A 17,681-nucleotide genomic window follows, 5' to 3' on the forward strand; every position below is an offset into this window, starting at 1 on the left:
TACCCAGTGTGTAGCATGATCACCACGAAGGTACAATTCACAGAAGTTGAGTAATCACTTACAAAACCCATACCAGTACCACATTGTTATGTTAAATCCTATTTATATTAACCACACAAATAGAAGAAGATAGCTTTGTGAAGACTTTCATTTTCCAACCAAATGCTGTTCAAAGATATTCTTTCTTTCTATATTTGGTGTTTAACGTCGTTTTCAACCGTTCAAGGTTATATCGCGACGGGAAAGAGGGGGGGGGGGGGGGGGGGGGGGGGGGGGAGATGGATAGAGCCACTTGTTAATTGTTTCTTGTTCACAAAAGCACTAATCAAAAAATTGCTCCAGGGGCTTGCAACGTAGTACAATATACTACCTTACTGGGAGAATGCAAGTTTCCAGTACAAAAGGACTTAACATTTCTTACATACCAATCAATATGAGGCTTATATTGCGCGTATTCTGTGGGTACAGTTCTAAGCTCGGGGATTTTATTTTAATTTTATTTTATGCAATTTATATCGCGCACATATTCAAGGCACAGGGATATATTTATGCCGTGTGAGATGTAATATTGTTTTACACAATACATCACGCATTCACATCGGCCAGCAGATCGCAGCCATTTCGGCGCATATCCTGCTTTTCACGGCCTATTATTCCAAGTCACACGGGTATTTTGGTGGACATTTTTATGAAAATTTATCTATGCCTATACAATTTTGCCAGGAAAGACCCTTTTGTCAATCGTGGGATCTTTAACGTGCACACCCCAATGTAGTGTACACGAAGGGACCTCGGTTTTTCGTCTCATCCGAAAGACTTGAACCCACCACCTAGGTTAGGAAAGGGGGCAGAAAATTGCTAACGCCCTGACCCAGGGTCGAACTCGCAACCTCTCGCTTCCGAGCGCAAGTGCGTTACCACTCGGCCACTGACACGATACACCAACACGATATTAGCACTCCAGATTTTTATCTCGCAGTTTTTCTGAAGGACTTTGCATTTGAAAACTATTCTCAGACAAAATATGAGTTTAAACTGCAAGTACATGTACAGGGAGTCTGAAGGGTTCAAGTCGGATGAGATAGACTACTGTTGTGGCAATCTTCGAATTTGAAAATAATTTTTTTAAAAGAGTAAAACTCATAGTTCTTCTTCTTCTTCGCTCATGGGCTGAAACTCCCACGTTCACTCACAAATTTGCACGAGTGGATTTTTACGTGTATGACCGTTTTTACCCCACCATTCAGGCAGCCATACGCCGCTTTCGGGGGAAGCATGCAGGGTATTTTTGTGTTTCTATAACCCACCAAACTCTGACATGGGTTACAGGATCTTTTCCGTGCGCACTTGGTCTTGTGATTGCGTGTACACACGAAGGAGGATAAGGCACTAGCAGGTCTGCACATAAGCAATGACCTTGGAGATCAGAAAATTCTCCACCTTTAACCTACCAGGCGGCCGCGATTTTGACTCATGACCTTCTGAATAGGAGGCCGATGTCTTATCCACAAGAACACCGAGCCCGTCCAAACTCCTAGTAAAAACAACAACTGCAAATCTGGGAGCAAAATGTAAACGGTTACAGTTTCAACTATCCTTCCCCTTTATATCAGCATTTTTGGAAACCTAAACGAAAGAGTATTCAAGAACAACAGTCACGGATTCAGATTTAAAAAAAAAAATGGTAACTATGCTTTTTGGAAATTCTTTCTTTAATTGGTGTTTAACGAAGGTTATATCGCGACAGGGAAAGGGGGGGAGATGGGATAGAGCCACTTGTTAATTGTTTCTTGTTCACAAAAGCACTAATAAAAAAAATGCTCCAGGGGCTTGCAACGTAGTACAATATACTACCTTACTGGGAGAATGCAAGTTTCCAGTACAAAGGACTTAACATTTCTTCCATACTGCTTGACTAAAATCTGTACAAACATTGACTATATAAGAAACACTTAACAAGGGTAAAAGGAGAAACAGAATCCGTTAGTCGCCTCTTACGACATGCTGGGGAGCATCGGGTAAATTCTTCCCCCTAACCCGCGGGGGGTCTTTTTGGAAATGCGCTTCAGACAAATGCCTTTATGTTACTCACAGCAAAATGCAAGAATAATTGGGGACCATATGGGATGGGGCAAATTGGGAGGGAGCAATTCGGGACACCACCATAAATATCTACCAAATATTTACAAATAGCTATCTTAGTACATGCATAACATGCTGTACCAATACACAATTTCTTTAAATAACTATGTAAGGATTATTGGCAGTCTCCCGGAGCATGTTTCACGCTATCCTGCGATCAGGACAAGCGACTGACTGTGATGTGTATGCTGTGCGGCGTGCGCTACATAAGAAACCTTTTTTTAAATTTGTATTAAATATAATCACCTGAGCCACGAATGGCTAGCTGACAGCGGCTATCTTTTACACAACAAATTCTGAACTGTGATGAACTCGTGACCGCTGATTTTTAAAGGCAAGGGGTATCATATTGTGCGCATGGCATACACATCCAAGTTGGTCGTTTGTCCCGATTGTGGGATACAGCCCGTCAGAGGCGTAGAGCGTGCTCGAGATGTTTTGAAAAACCTGACTGCAGTACAGGGATTTTTACACCTCCGGACTGCTGATAATCCTAACAGAATTATTTTCAAAAACCGTCTATTGCCTTGAAAGCAAACCTGGAATTTCTGATGCGAGTTGCCAGAAAGAAAGTTCACTAACAAGATCCAGGCCAACACCACCCCCCCCCATCCCCCTAAATAACACTAAGGAGTGAGGTGAGCTTAAATAACTAATTAATTAATCAATCAATAAATTCTCTGCTGAAATCCCCAACTTCGCGCATCGAAGCTATGAAAAACAGGACACTGCCACGTTTCCATTCAGCTAAACGCCACACCATTTTCAAGAGGGGATGTCTCAGGAAGAAAGATGTGACGCTCCCGATTCATATGTTTCAGAAGACAGCCCACCTGAGAAAAAGAAGAACACAATATAGAAATAATAACAACCTGTCAACCACAAATACATTAAAGTTTTTCAAACAGTTCACTAATCCGACAAACTCATGCTCGTTTCTGGTGCATTTGATAAAGCCAATTACGGGTAGATGCTAGACAACAGCAAAACCACCACCACATAACAACACAAGATTGTTTATGGTTGTTTACAGTCTCTTGAACACAGGAGTCAATCGAGACCATATATACTGTTCAAAAAAAGAAACGCATAGTTGCTACTTGCCAAATTTGTTTTATTTTTCGAAAAAATTAACAGAAATCCAATATTTAGATTATTTGTTTGAAATTTGGTATGGACACAGTTGAATGCACACACAGTTCATTTGCATCTTCAAATCAATCAGTCAATCAATACGATTGGGTGCCGAGGCTGTCAAGTCAGTAGGGGGTGTGACTGCCTTGAGCAGCAACAACTGCCCGGCACCTTCTGGGCATGGGCTGGATCAGATGCCGGATATCTTGCTGTGGGATGGTGTCCCACTCCTCCTGAAGTGCCTGCAATAGATCGCGGTGATTTGCCGGCGCTTCTTCTCGCCTGCGCACACGTCTGTCCAATTCATCCCAGAGGTGTTCTATCGGGTTCATGTCTGGCGACATGGATGGCCAGGGAAGCACCTGGACATGGTGGTCGGTGAGGAACTGGGTGGTGAGTCGTGCTGTGTGCGGGCGAGCGTTGTCCTGCTGGAATATGGCATCCTGGTCAGCCAGAAGAGGAAGGGCGTGTGGGCGCAGAATTTCCTCCACGTATCGCTGGGCAGTTATGCGCCCTTGGACGTGCACCAGGGTGCTCCTTCCAGCGGTATTGATCGCCCCCCACACCATGACGCCTCCACCACCATGAACGGGTGCCTCATCCACACAGTTGGGCGCGTAACGTTCGTTTACTCTCCGGTAGACCCTCCTCCGACCATCATGTCGCTGGAGCAGGAAGTAGGACTCGTCGCTGAACCACACGTGTCTCCAGTGATTCCGGACGGTCCAGCGAAGGTGCTGGTTGCCCCACTGCACTCGGTTCTGGCGATGGCGGCGGGTGAGGACAGCTCCTCTGTGAGGTCTGCGAGCTCTCAAACCAGCTTCATGCAGGCGGTTCCGCACGGTCTGGTCCGATAATCGGTGTGGCCCGGGGAGAGCCTGGACAGAAGATGAGGCCGACAGGAAACGATTCCGGAGGTGGCGGAGCCGTATGAAGCGGTCGTGAGCAGCAGTTGTCGCCCTTGGTCTTCCCGCTCGTGGCAAGTCAGCAACGGAGCCAGTGGCTTGAAACCTGACCCACAGTCTACTGATGGTGCCCTGGGACACGTGGAAGTGCCTGGCGATTGCACTTTGACTTTGGCCTGCTTGTAAACGACCCAATGCAATTTGGCGGTCTTCTCTGCTCAATCGGGCCATCTTTCGTCGCTGAATTGTCGTCTGATTTCTTTGTGGCGAACAATCCGCTTTTATGGGTTTTGGAAGACATGGTGAGAGCTCAATATTCCCCGAGTTTCACGACATTACACTGAAGCATGACGAGTGGTCATGCCAAATGAGCAATTTTGACATTGTAGCCACTGATAACGCATGCGTCACGTGCAGAGCTCACTTGTGACAATGGACGAAAGGTCGACGACCAGATAAACATTTTCTGCAGTTTGGTGGATATCCTTGTAGCCATATAACTAAATTAACCAAATATTACAAGCTATGCGTTTCTTTTTTGAACAGTATATATAACAAGAAGCATAAACAGGGTTCCTGCAGGGCAGAGCTGATACAATTCAAGGAGTTTTCAAGGACATTTCCAGGACCAAATAAATGCTTTTCAAGGACATGATTTTCCCCAATTTAATGCAAAGCACCAAGCTTACCTTCAGGAAGGGAAGCAACTACAGGTGACTAGTAATAGTTAGTTCGTCTGCTTTAATTTGTTTTCACTCGATCTTTTATTCTCCCAAAATGTGTGTACTGTATTTGACGAAAAAAAAAGGGGGTTGCATTTTTTTTTAAATAAGACAAGCTGCTGACGAAATGTATAGGCAACAATTTGGAAAATCAAGTACTTTTCAATGACTATTTAACAAAACTCTATTTTCAAGCACTTTTCAAGGCCTGGAAAAGGTTTTCCAATTTTCAAGGAGTTTTCCAGGGTTCAAGGACTCTGTACGAACCCTGCATAAAAAAGCACTTCAGTTTGAAACCCAGGTTCAATGTAGTAAATGATATTGCATCAATGTTCCATCCATCCTCAGCACTTTCAAAACCAGTTTCTTCTAGGTCATACACACCTTTTCCTCGATTGATCCACAGTACATCAGATCGCTATTGTTCTTTTTATGATTTGCACCAAGGGAATGATTAACATTTCTGTCTTAGTCATATGTAACAAGCTTTAAGCAAAAGCATAATATTCTACACATTCACATATTGTAAGGTTGAAGGGGTCTATGTCGACCAAAAGAAGGTGTATTCCCCATAGCCATAGGTGTTTTCCCTGTGTACCGGGAATACAGTTGGATTTTCTGTAAAGAAGTATAATATCGTACAATCTTGCGCCAAGCGCGTGACTGCGGTTAGATAGGAGAATCTATTTAAAATCCTGAATTCGCGTGCGGCATCCAATCAAGCAAAACATGCTTCGACCGTTTATCAAAACGGATTTAGTTAAAGAAACATCTGCACCCCCACCCCCAACAGCCTGGTATTATGTTTTCCTCGCTGGTACTCTCGTCCATTGAATCACTTTCACAAGCTTGAAGTAACTCCATGGCGTCTAACGGAAGTATATTCCCTGTATATGTACAGGAAATTAACATACAGGGAATACAGCCACTGTTGGTCGACATAGACCCCTTCTAAAGTGCTGCAGTAGTTACCTTTCCCTCCAAGGACCAAGCTGTTCATCCACTGTAGGGCTGACCGGGGTTCCCCCTTAGCAGAGTGAGTGGCGAATCCTGGCTGATAAATTTCCTTTCATTTTCCATGAATGAAGAATACCAGCTGGGTTCTTTTATTCATGGACCTGTGTTCTGCAACACACACAAATCAGCCACCATCTTGTAAATATATGTAAAAGAAAGCAAGTGGCAATCTGAATAACAGAATACAAAATGATCAATCCACACAATCATACTTCAGCACTGAAAGTCCACAAAATGAAGCACTGCTAGTACATGTACTTCTCATAATTTACTGAAACTTTACTCGTCAAAACAACCATTTGTTTTATCAACTTTACTCGCATGTGGCGAGTAGATTAACATTTCTACTCACCATTTACATGATTTTTACTCGCCATGGCGAGTAATTGAAAATACTCGCCACTTTCAGGCCTGTACTTGTGCATGAGATGTGTTTACCATCCATATGCCCAGACCATGCGCTCTTCTGTTGTGCTCAGAACAGTAAAGAGTTGCTTGCTGGGGTGGTTGTTCATAAGTTAACAGTTCACAAGAGGGCACAAACAAGAGCAAAAACACAGGTGCCTGATTCAAACTCATTCAAATGCAGAACCTTATTTTTGCATGAACAGAGTAAGACATGATTCTTACATAGCTGACCCTACCCCTGGCAGAAAAGTGCTTGAAATTGTCCATGTGGTCTCTATTGATCAGTACATTTGATGCGTATTTGTGATACATATATACTGATATAGAGACAAGTAACAAGTGGACATTTCCTCTGACACCTCTACCATTTGTACACCTGCACAAATCTCCTGCCATAGACTACAAAAGGAAAACATACAAATCAAAACAAACACAAATTTAACCTAATGTTTACCTTTCAGCAGCAGAAAAGGCTGTGTTTTCTGAGGTGTCTCAGAGTAAAGCCACGGTGTTGGAGATCTATGCAAAACTAGGCTGTAGGCAAGGTCCAACATCTTTAGCTGCACACACAAAAAGAAGAAGCAAGAAATCACATGACATAGATGACATTCCTCACTAGTACAAAACCACAACTACACTAGTCAACTACCAATGTAAGAATCATAGTCCTGCAAGATTACCCTCTTAAAAAGTAAGATTGCTTTCATTCAAACACTACCGTGGGACCAAACTCCCCCCCCCTCCTTTTTTTGAGTTTTTCCTACATGTGTGTTGATGTTTCCATTAATTCCAAGCCCTGAAACTGTGAACTTGAGATCTTTATGTATGCACACAGTCACAGGCTTAATAAGCTATTCAGAAACCAAGCAGAGTCTGCACAACGTCAATTCTGAGAAATAAATCCCCACAACCGGTTTCAAGGCCACTATACCGACTGAGCTATTGCTTGCCATGCCAACCTCCACCCCCATTTGGAACATGCACAACTAGTATACCCATACACATGTAATAATACTGCTTGCCTTCCTCCCCCACCCTCCAAATCAATAAACACTAAATGTATGCAATCAGTAATCTTTTAGTTAGTAGTTGACTACCATCACTACTCTCTCCACACCCACCCACCCTCTTGCACACCAGCGACACACCCCCATCGCCCAATCATTTCCATGATTCTCTCTGCCATATAGTTATCCTAAACACTAAGATTATGACACATTTGTTTTCCAATTAGGAACATAAAAAATTACTGTAAAAAAAATGTACAATCATGCACTCTCTGAGTCTGACAAGAGAGTGTGAGAAAAGTCAAGAAAGCAAGACATGTGTGACATAACTAAATCTTCTAATCTATTCCTGAGATTTACTCTTGACAGCTTAAAATGGAACCTCATGCACTTACTGTTCTGAATTGTAGAAATTTCTTGTAGTTATAGCAGCAAAGGCAGTTTTATTGGGTACCACCAGGTGTCACTCTGTCATCATCTGATCAAGCATTCAAGCAAATGGTTCAGCACTGAAACAGTAAATAGCAAGAGTGTACAGAAAAATACACAAACTTTCTCATTAATTTGTATCTTCAACTTCACATTATTCATAAATAATGATACCTTACTTTGACTAAGTTTGAGTAGGATTAACACCATGCAGAGCCAGAAGTTAACTTGAAATAAAATAACTATACGTTACTCAATACTGCACTCAATGAGTCAATTGTCAGCAAAGGTGATAATCAATGCAAGGTAAAACCAAAGGATGCAACTCAGTCAGCAATTGCAAAAACTACATAATTCTATTTCTAATCAAGCTGTCAGTTTCATTAGCTATCAGAATTCAAAACATGTTCTTGTTTTTGTTGTTGCTGTTGTTCATGACTACATTAATGTATCTCAGCATTTCTAGTTTCTACACTATAGCCATTAAAAAAACCAAAAGAAGTGTCCCAATGTTAAATGAAGCGCTCTTGCAATTAAGTCACAATTGTTTGCAGTTGCTGAGAAAAGCTAATAGTAATAGTCCTTACAGTAAGTTGAGTAACAAATTATAAACAATTGCTGTTAACACTCATAGTACAAGAGAGCAAACCACTGCAAAACTATAGTCATTTATCAATGTTATGCTTGCCATCCACCCCCGACCCCAAACCTCTCCCATATTTTATGTACATCAGACTAGTATTCTTGTTAGTTCATTTCAGCTGTAACAGTGACAACACGTTTGCACACTACAGACCTGGAAGTGGAAATGTTAACACATGGAGTGCTAAATTTCAGGATACAATCTGTTTGTTTGTTTGCTTAACGCCCAGTCGACCACGAAGGGCCAATCAGGGCGGTGCTGCTTTGACATTTAACGTGCGCCACACACAAGACAGAAGTCGCAGCACAGGCTTCGTGTCTCACCCAGTCACATTATTCTGACACCTGACCAACCAGTCCTAGCACTAACCCCATAATGCCAGACGCCAGGCGGAGCAGCCACTAGATTGCCAATTTTAAAGTCTTAGGTATGACCCGGCCGGGGTTCGAACCCACGACCTCCCGATCACGGGGCGGGCGCCTTACCACAAGGCCAACCGTGCCGGTCATACAATCTGTTTCAAAGTACAAACACTGGCAATCGGAGAGAACAGTGTTACTGTAAGTCTTTACAGTAACATCAAACAGTATCCCCTCTTTTTGGAAATTTTGGTAGTACAGTGGAACAACACTTTTAATATCCCCTGATTAAAGACTCCCTCCCTTTTAAGACCCTGTTTTCTCAGATTTGTCTGTCCACAACCTCTCTATATTTACTCTCATCTCAAGACTTCTTCCTTTCAAGACCTGATTTTTTCAGATTTGTTTAGGTCCTAAAAGGAAGGGGGGGGGGGGGGGGGGGGGGGGGGTTCGATCGACTTTACTGGTACCGTGAAACCGAAAGTGACCAAGTCATCAAGGGCACGTATATTCCTGCTGCTCTGTTAGCACCGATCATATTTTAGAAACGTTGCACTCTGTCGTCAACACGAATGTAGGAATAAAAATAGTATTACCTTCACCAGCTGTCTCCATGGAGTCGAAAGACCATCGGCCGGTTTGGCTCGCTTGTGCCATTCCTGGATGAAAATTGAAATGACCCTGGCTGCTCCGTTCTTGGCATCAATGGCAGTGCAAAAAAAGCGAATCCCGACTCCCATCCAGGATAAGCTGTACGGCACGGCGGCGTCTCTGCAGATGACCACTACATTTGGACGATTTGGACTGGTCTACACGTGTTACGGCAACAAGCAGAAGAAGATACAGATAAGGTGGCGGGAGTGATGTCCCTTCGCTGCAGTGACTAAAAATACAAAACTATCTCAAAATAAAAACACAAGGAACGGATGGGTAGTTAAATTTGTGACAAAAGAAATTAAACGTTCAAATGACTTACCACCCCCCTCTGCTATGTCAGTTGCGAGTATGTCAGTATGTGTTTGTGTTTGTGTGTGTGTGTGTGTGTGTGTGTGTGTGTGTGCATGTGTCAGTGTGTGCCCGGCAGTGTGCCCGTCAGTGTGTACGGTACGTGTGTGTGTGTGTCAGTGTCATTGCCGGTGTGTGTGTTTACGTGTGTGTGTCACAGTGTGTGTGTGCGTGCGTGTGTGTGTGTGTGCCGGTGTGGATGTGTGTGTGTGTATTGTGTGTGTGTGTGTGCGTTCGTCAAGTTGTGTGTGTCAGTGTGTGTGTCAGTGTCGATCAGTGTGTGTGTGTTCTAGGCCAGGGGGGATTCCCAAGGTTCCTGGGTTCCGGAAGCCCACCCACCCCCCTTACTGACTCCACAAATGTACCTTTTGCCTTTTTCTTTCTGCGAATGTATGTATTCATTTGCTAATTTGTTCGTTTGTTTGTTCGTTCGTCAGTTTGTTCGTTCGTCAGTTCGTTCGTTCGTTTGTTCGTTCGTTTGTTCGTTCGTTCGTTCGTTCGTTCGTTCGACAGTTCGTCCGACAGTCTTTCAGTACGTCCGTCAGTCCGTCCGTCCGTCGGTCCGTCAGTCAATCCGTTCTTCAAGTTCAGTCCGTATCAATAAATTCCTCTTGTGCAGGGCCCAATACAGGGGAGAGGGGGGGGGGGAATTCCTGTTGGTGGGACAACCCCCCCCCCCCCACCCAGGCCTAACTGTGGACCTCCTCCAAACGTTTGACAAATGCCCTGAAAATGGGCCAGATTGCACACAATTATTGTTTATTGTTTGCTTGTTTATTTGTTTGTTTGTTTGTTTGTTTGTTTGCTCGTTCGTTCGTTCGTTCGTTCGTTCATTCGTGGGTTGGTTCGTTCGCTCTTTCGTTCCGACCTTCGTTATTTCCTTCGTTTATTCGTTCCTTCGTCCTTTTAGTCCGTCCGTATGTCCGTCCATACGGTCCGTCCGACAGTCTGTCTGTCAGTCCATCAGTCCGTCCGTCAGTCCGTCCGTCCTTCAGTCTGTATCCGAATAGATTCCTCTTGTGCAGAGGGTTGAAGGAATACCCTGCAGGACCGGATCAGGAGGGGTTACCCGTAACGCCACCCCCCCCCCCTCCCGCCCCCCCCCCCCCCCTCCCCCCGTCCCTCCGTCCGTCCATCGATCGGTCCGTCCCTCAATCTGCCCGTCGGTCCGTCCGTCAGTCCGTCCGTCAGTCTGCCCGTCCGTCCGTCCGTTCTGGTTCGTTTCATTGTTTATTTATTTCGCACACATCATTGTCAACTTGTGGATATCCTGAACAAGGCGGTGCGCGAGAATATCTTCTTGTTTGGATAAAATAACATTTTGCTCTGAAACAAACCACACACAAATTCCACTGCTTGAGCATCGTTTCAGTCTAACCGAACTGAGGGTATACCTCATCTTCAGAAGGAGAATAAGCGACAGCATGCTCTTCTACCATATAACATGTCACGTGAGGTCGTTCAGACCGGAGTGGAGGTATATCTCCGAGGGATCAGGGTATACTTTCAACCCGCTGCACAAGAGGAGTTTATTGATACCTTATGTTCGGTCGTACCGGTGTGTAATACCTCCTTACAGCTAGTCCTGATCTAAGAGAGAGAGAGAGAGAGAGAGAGAGAGAGAGAGAGAGAGAGAGAGAGAGAGAGAGAGAGAGAGAGAGAGAGAGAGAGAGGGAAAGAGAGAGAGAGAGAGAGAGGGAGAAGGAGAGAGAGAGAAAGAGAGAGAGAGAGAGAGAGAGAGAGAGAGCCAAATTATGCAAATTTAACTTTTATTCTGTTTAGGTTCGTTTCTACACGCTGTTTGCATCGGAATGGGGAAAGGGCTGTGAACTAAAAAGTGAGATTGAAAAATAGAAAGAAGTAAGAGAAAAGAGAAGGGGGCGGGGGCGGGAAGGGAGAGTTTGTAGTGGGTGGGTGTAAAAGGGGTTAACAAGAAACTGCAGCTGAGGTATTGACAAAAAACAAAGTGTCTACCCCTTCGGTGTCTAGTTAGCACCTGCCCACGCAAATCGAACCTAGCCGACAGCGCTTGCGAAATTCCTGGACCTGATTTGCTTTCTTCTTTTTACATTTAGTCAAGTTTTGACTAAATGTTTTAACATAGAGGGGGAATCGAGACGAGGGTCGTGGTGTATGTGTGTCTGTGTGTGTGTGCGTGTGTGTGTGTAGAGCGATTGAGAGTAAACTACTAAACCGATCTTTGTGAAATTTGACATGAGAGTTCCTGGGTATGATATCCCCGGACGTTTTTTTTTCATTTTTTCGATAAATGTCTTTGATGACGTCATATCCGGCTTTTTGTAAAAGTTGAGGCGGCACTGTCACACCCTCATTTTTCAATCAAATCGATTTACATTTTGGCCAAGCAATCTTCGACAAAGGCCGGACTTCGGTATTGCATTTCAGCTTGGTGGCTTAAACATTAATTAATGACTTTGGTCATTAAAAATCTGAAAATTGTAATTAAAATTATTGTTTTTATAAAACGATCCAAACTTACGTTTATCGTATTTTTTATCATTTTCTGATTCCAAAAACATATAAATATGTTATATTCGGATTAAAAACAACCTCTGAAAATTAAAAATATAAAAATTATGATTAAAATTAAATTTCCGAAATCGATTTAAAAACAATTTCATCTTATTCCTTGTCCGTTCCTGATTCCAAAAAACATATAGATATGATATGTTTGGATTAAAAACAAACTCAGTAAGCTAAAAAGAATAAAGATATAGAAAAGCGTGCTATCCTCCTCAGCGCAACCGCTACCGCGCTTTTCTGGATTGTTAATTTCACTGCCTTTGCCACGAGCGGTGGACAGACGATGCTACGAGTGTACGGTCTTGCGGAAAAATGCAATGCGTTCACTTTCATTCTGTGAGTTCGACTGAGCTTGACTAAATGTTGTATTTTCGCCTTACGCGACTTGTTTTTCTTGCATTTGTTCTGATTTCTAACCGTGCATGTCCTTTTCTCCGACCTTTTAAAACACGTAGAGATGCACTCCACACGCACACAACGAAAGACAAGCACAGACGGTTGAAAAGAAAGAAAGAAAGAAAGAAAAATAAAAAACAAAAGATAGAAAGAAAGAAAGAAAGAAAGAAAGAAAGAAAGAAAGAAAAATTGAATCAAAAGATAGAAAGAAAGAAAGAAAGAAAGAAAGATAGACACATCTATAGACATGCAGACAGGAAGACAAACAGACAGACGGGCGGACGGATGGACTAACGGAGAGACGGACATATAATTACCTGCGTGCATTGTTTGTTTGTTTGGTTTGTTTGTTGGTTGGATGATTGATTGGTGGGTTGGTTGTTTTGTTTACCATGCGACGGGCGCAATGGCTTGGTAGTAAGACGCCGGCCTCCGAAGCGGAAGGTCGTGGGTTCGAATCCCGGCCGCACCTGGTGGGTTAAGGTGGAGATTGTTCCGATCTCCCAGGTCAACTTATGTGCAGACCTGCTAGTGCCTTATCCCCCTTCGTGTGTACACGCAAGCACAAGACCAAGTGTGCACGGAAAAGATCCTGTAATCCATGTCCGACTGAGTTCGGTGGGTTATAGAAACACGAAAATACACAGCATGCTTCCTCCGAAAGCGGCGTATGCATATGGCTGCCTATACTAAATGGCGGGGTAAAAACGGCCATACACGTCACGTAAACGTCCACTCGTGCAAAAACACGAGTGTACGTAGGAGTTTCAGCCCACGAACGCAGAAGAAGAAGAAGTTAACCATGCAATGAGACGGAAATCCACGTCAGTTTGTGCCAAAATAAGATGTGTTCATCATCTTGTTTTCGTTCTTGCAAGCCCTATATCTCTAATGAACATCAGGAAGGTCATTGTACAAGCAGAAGAACACAGTACTGAGTGTCATAATACATGGCATACTTGCCAGCCAGCTGAACGTACCGTCGACTTGCTGTTCCGTAACTAGCTGAACTAATGATGTAATTGAGAGCGTACAATTAGCCTCGTTAATTCTGGCCACGGCACTAACGGTACTCTTATGAAAAGCATGCACCCACTTTTGGAGCATTCGTTAAAGCGACATACTTTATAATACACCTGCTGGTGATGTTTAAAAAAAAACAAGGGCGCAAATAACTACAACCGTGCACATTATGTGGGGGAAAAACTGCTGTGTTGGTGAACATTTTGCACAACATTCTTAAGGCTTAACATTTCGAAAATCAAAACTTCTTACCTCTGTACTCAGAAGCATTTTTATGTGACGTATGTTACGTTTTATGTACAGTTATGATGCAGCATTATGCTTTTACGTGTTCTCTCACTCTCAGCTATAAAACTTCAACCGTCTTGGTACACCCACGCAGGGCTCGTTAATCTGTCAATCACTGTGAGCTTACCTGAAACTGTTAGATCATTTCCTGTTTGAAAATTGCAGAGCTCACAAATGCCAAATTGAAGAACTCACGAAACGTAAAATTCCAAGACCAGATTCTTAAATACTTTCAACTTTTTATTTTTTTTAAACATACGCCACTACGACACTGTCAGTCTTTGACAGGCTCACGTGAGGGTGACTGACCTTGATGGCAGTTGTTACTTCCCTTTAGGTTTAAAATCAAAAGACGCCAAAGTCACAGTGAGCCTACACTTCCCGTGCTCTTGTGCTCTATGTCAATGAGTCGTAAGACACCACCCGACAGAAACAAAACATCTATTTTACATGGAAATTGCAGTTTGGCTGCTCCGTGACATATAACAGACGTGTGGGGGTGAAAATCGGCGTCGTTCCCTCGTTATTATTTTACTCTGAAAGTTTTTTCTTCATGTTTTTATTTTATTTTATATACCTCATCTACTCTGATTTTTTACATTATATTTCCTGCAGAGATTTATCGCCTTAGCTTTTCGTAAAGACACAGTCCTCCCGTGAACACGACTCGGCTCACCATCTTAGATGTGGCCAGGCTTTGTACATCAGATAAAATCATCCCTACTCTTGGACACATACCAATAATTCAGTTACAGCCCGGATGATTTCCGTCACCGGCACGGTTGGCCTAGTGGTAAGGCGTCCGCCCCGTGATCGGGAGGTCGTGGGTTCGAACCCCGGCCGGGTCATACCTAAGACTTTAAAATTGGCAATCTAGTGGCTGCTCCGCCTGGCGTCTGGCATTATGGGGTTAGTGCTAGGACTGGTTGGTCCGGTGTCAGAATAATGTGACTGGGTGAGACACGAAGTCTGTGCTGCGACTTCTATCTTGTGTGTGGCGCACGTTATATGTCAAAGCAGCACCGCCCTGATATGGCCCTTCGTGGTCGGCTGGGCGTTAAGCAAACAAACAAACAAACAAACAAACAAAAATGCTTTCCGTGCAGGGTGGGATTTTTGTGATGAATCAATATGGTAGATTGACCCTTGTTGCGTTTAGGGATCACACACACACACATACACACACACACACACACACACACACACACACACACACACAGAAAGCACCCAGATTGTTCATTTTTGGGATGTGTCGTACTGTAGGGGTGGTCTAATTCCATTACAAATATGAGCACGAAACTTTTAAGTCGTAAAATATACATGTTACTCTTATGACACGAAAATTGCTGATTGACGTACTGCTCCATGACACGAGACGTGATCGAGTGTACAAATCAGTCTCATACCTTAGTTATTTAATCTGTACTTTTTCTGTAGTCCAACAAGTCTAAAATAGTATTTCAACGTTTGAAACACAGTTTTGTCTTCATAAATATGGCTCAGTCCAAAAAGAAGGGGAGGCCGTTGACTTGACATCTCATTCGCCTGTAGTCACTATGTAAAATTGTACATTATTCATTGCACTTGTGCTGCGGTATGCCAAGTGCTATCGGTCTACCTTTTACCTTTTGACCTTCTGATAAGAGCAGCTCTCCTAAAATGTACTTTATAGAGACTGCATAACTCGCCTGTCAACCGTTTAAACCATTTTTAAGGAAACTCTTTAAAGTGAAACCAGTTGAAACTTTAAAGGTTGAGCTGCCCGCAGAGGATACGACTAGTGGATCAGACTTCAAAGGCCCCCCCCCCCCTTCCATCGGTTCAAAGCAAAATATTGATGTTAGATGTTTTGACTGGAGACATTGCAAAACACACTGAATCACACAGATTACTTTTTTTGTAACAGGACTGATCACACACCATGAGGCAGTGTGACTTTCAGTGGATGAGTGGTTTGACTAAAACACTTGTTCCGGACTGTATAACTGTATGCCGTTTGCAACACATAGACTTTGCCGTCTGACACAAATAATGACGGTAACATGAACCGAAAAACGCTAGGCAGGCTCACTAAAAACTAATCATGTGAATGTCAAAGTTACCAGAGAGCGTTTCTACAACAAGCCCAACCTGGAAAGAACGCAGTAAAACCAAATAACTCCAAATCATATGTCAGGCTGACACCAGCGATATGGCCGAGCTCCGTTAATTGCCTGTGCCAAAACACGTTTCACTCGCAACATTTCACCATAGTTTCCCAGAATACTGACTCCTCTGGCATCGCAGGTAGACACAGAGAATTCTCTATTCCAGACTCCACATGTAGACAGGAATCTCGCACTCCTTTCACTATCCCCGTGTGCTCAGCTGATGTCATAAATAGCACGAATTTTTAGCAAAGACTGAGGAAGCCTGCGTTGGTACTGGGATGCATACACACATACAGGTAAATGACCGAGCACGCAGACTTTCTCTGGCCCAAGGTCTACGAAGCCAGAAGTCAATAGCACACACGAAGTTTTGGTGAAGAGGAATCAATCCTGTGTTGATACATGGATGCATACGTATATCTATATATATATACGACTAGTGTCTGTCTGTCTGTCTGTCTGTGTGTCTGTGCGCGATGCGCGGCCAAGGTTCTCGATGGATCTGTTTCAAATTTGGTGATCATATTCAGGTACACCCTGGACACAACCTGGTCGATGAGATATTTCAACACGTGCTCTCAGCGCGCAGCGCGGAACCGATTTTGGTTCCACCTCAGCTATTTTGGTTCCACCTCAGCTTACCCGGGCCCCCATACCGACACACCATAGCCGCTACACCACATCACAACGCCAAAGTTCTCGGTGGATCTTTTTCAAATTTGGACACCGTATTCAGCTACACCCCGGACACAATATCATCGATGAGATATTTCAACACGTGCTCTCAGCGCGCAGCGCTGAACTCATTTTCGTTTTTGGGTTCATTTCACCATTATAAGTAACTCTTCCTTATCTTCTCCAGTGTTTGGCGTTTATCTCCCTTCCTTCGTGTGGCTTTCCCGTTCAGTTGTAAGTTACTACACTGCGCTGTCCACTGCGCTGAGCGTCTTCGGATATTCCCGGCGTTCTGTTACTGTTACCTATTTTTAGAAGGTCAACGCAGTGTACAGAACGTAAATTGGACCCGTAAATTATCCTCACTGTAAAAGTGCAAAGGTCGAATCAATTTATAGCCACGCGAAAAATACACTGTCATCTATCTCTCTATAGATACGGCTTCTCTGTGTTTGTGTGTGTGTGTGTGTAAGTGTGTGTGTCTCTATGTAAGCAACACCTGTGCATTCTTCAGTTCTGTTTGTGATGTGGTCTGGCGGCTTTTGTGTAAATTTATGTACTGGCCTTCCTTTGAGAAGCCATAACTTGCTCAGTCCTGTTTGAGTGGAGTTCGCCTCCAAAGGTGATTAACACGGTTACATTCGTCGACAAGGATGGGACTCGATATGGTCAGGAATGGCATTATGGCCACTGAATCATTTTCGTGCTGTTCCCATTCCACGAATCTGGGAGGGACCTAAGCTTGGCGGGTCCATAGTTCGGACCCGGCGAAGCCGGCGTACGGCTCTAAGTACTTCTTCCCGGCGAAGCCGGCTACCCGGCGAAGCGGGTATT

General features: G+C 43.7%; 1 long non-coding RNA gene across 1 annotated transcript; it reads right to left on the reverse strand.

Annotated features, from left to right (window-relative positions):
• Nucleotides 1–307: 307 nt before the first annotated feature.
• Nucleotides 308–10,393, reverse strand: LOC138981748 (uncharacterized). Its single transcript, XR_011460705.1, has 5 exons — nucleotides 9,363–10,393; nucleotides 7,731–7,844; nucleotides 6,783–6,888; nucleotides 5,876–6,028; nucleotides 308–2,975 (listed from the first exon to the last, which is right to left on the reverse strand). It is a non-coding gene; the product is annotated as an uncharacterized lncRNA (long non-coding RNA).
• Nucleotides 10,394–17,681: the final 7,288 nt, after the last annotated feature.

Source organism: Littorina saxatilis, linkage group LG1, assembly GCF_037325665.1.
Source record: "Littorina saxatilis isolate snail1 linkage group LG1, US_GU_Lsax_2.0, whole genome shotgun sequence".
Lineage (NCBI taxonomy): Eukaryota > Metazoa > Mollusca > Gastropoda > Littorinimorpha > Littorinidae > Littorina > Littorina saxatilis.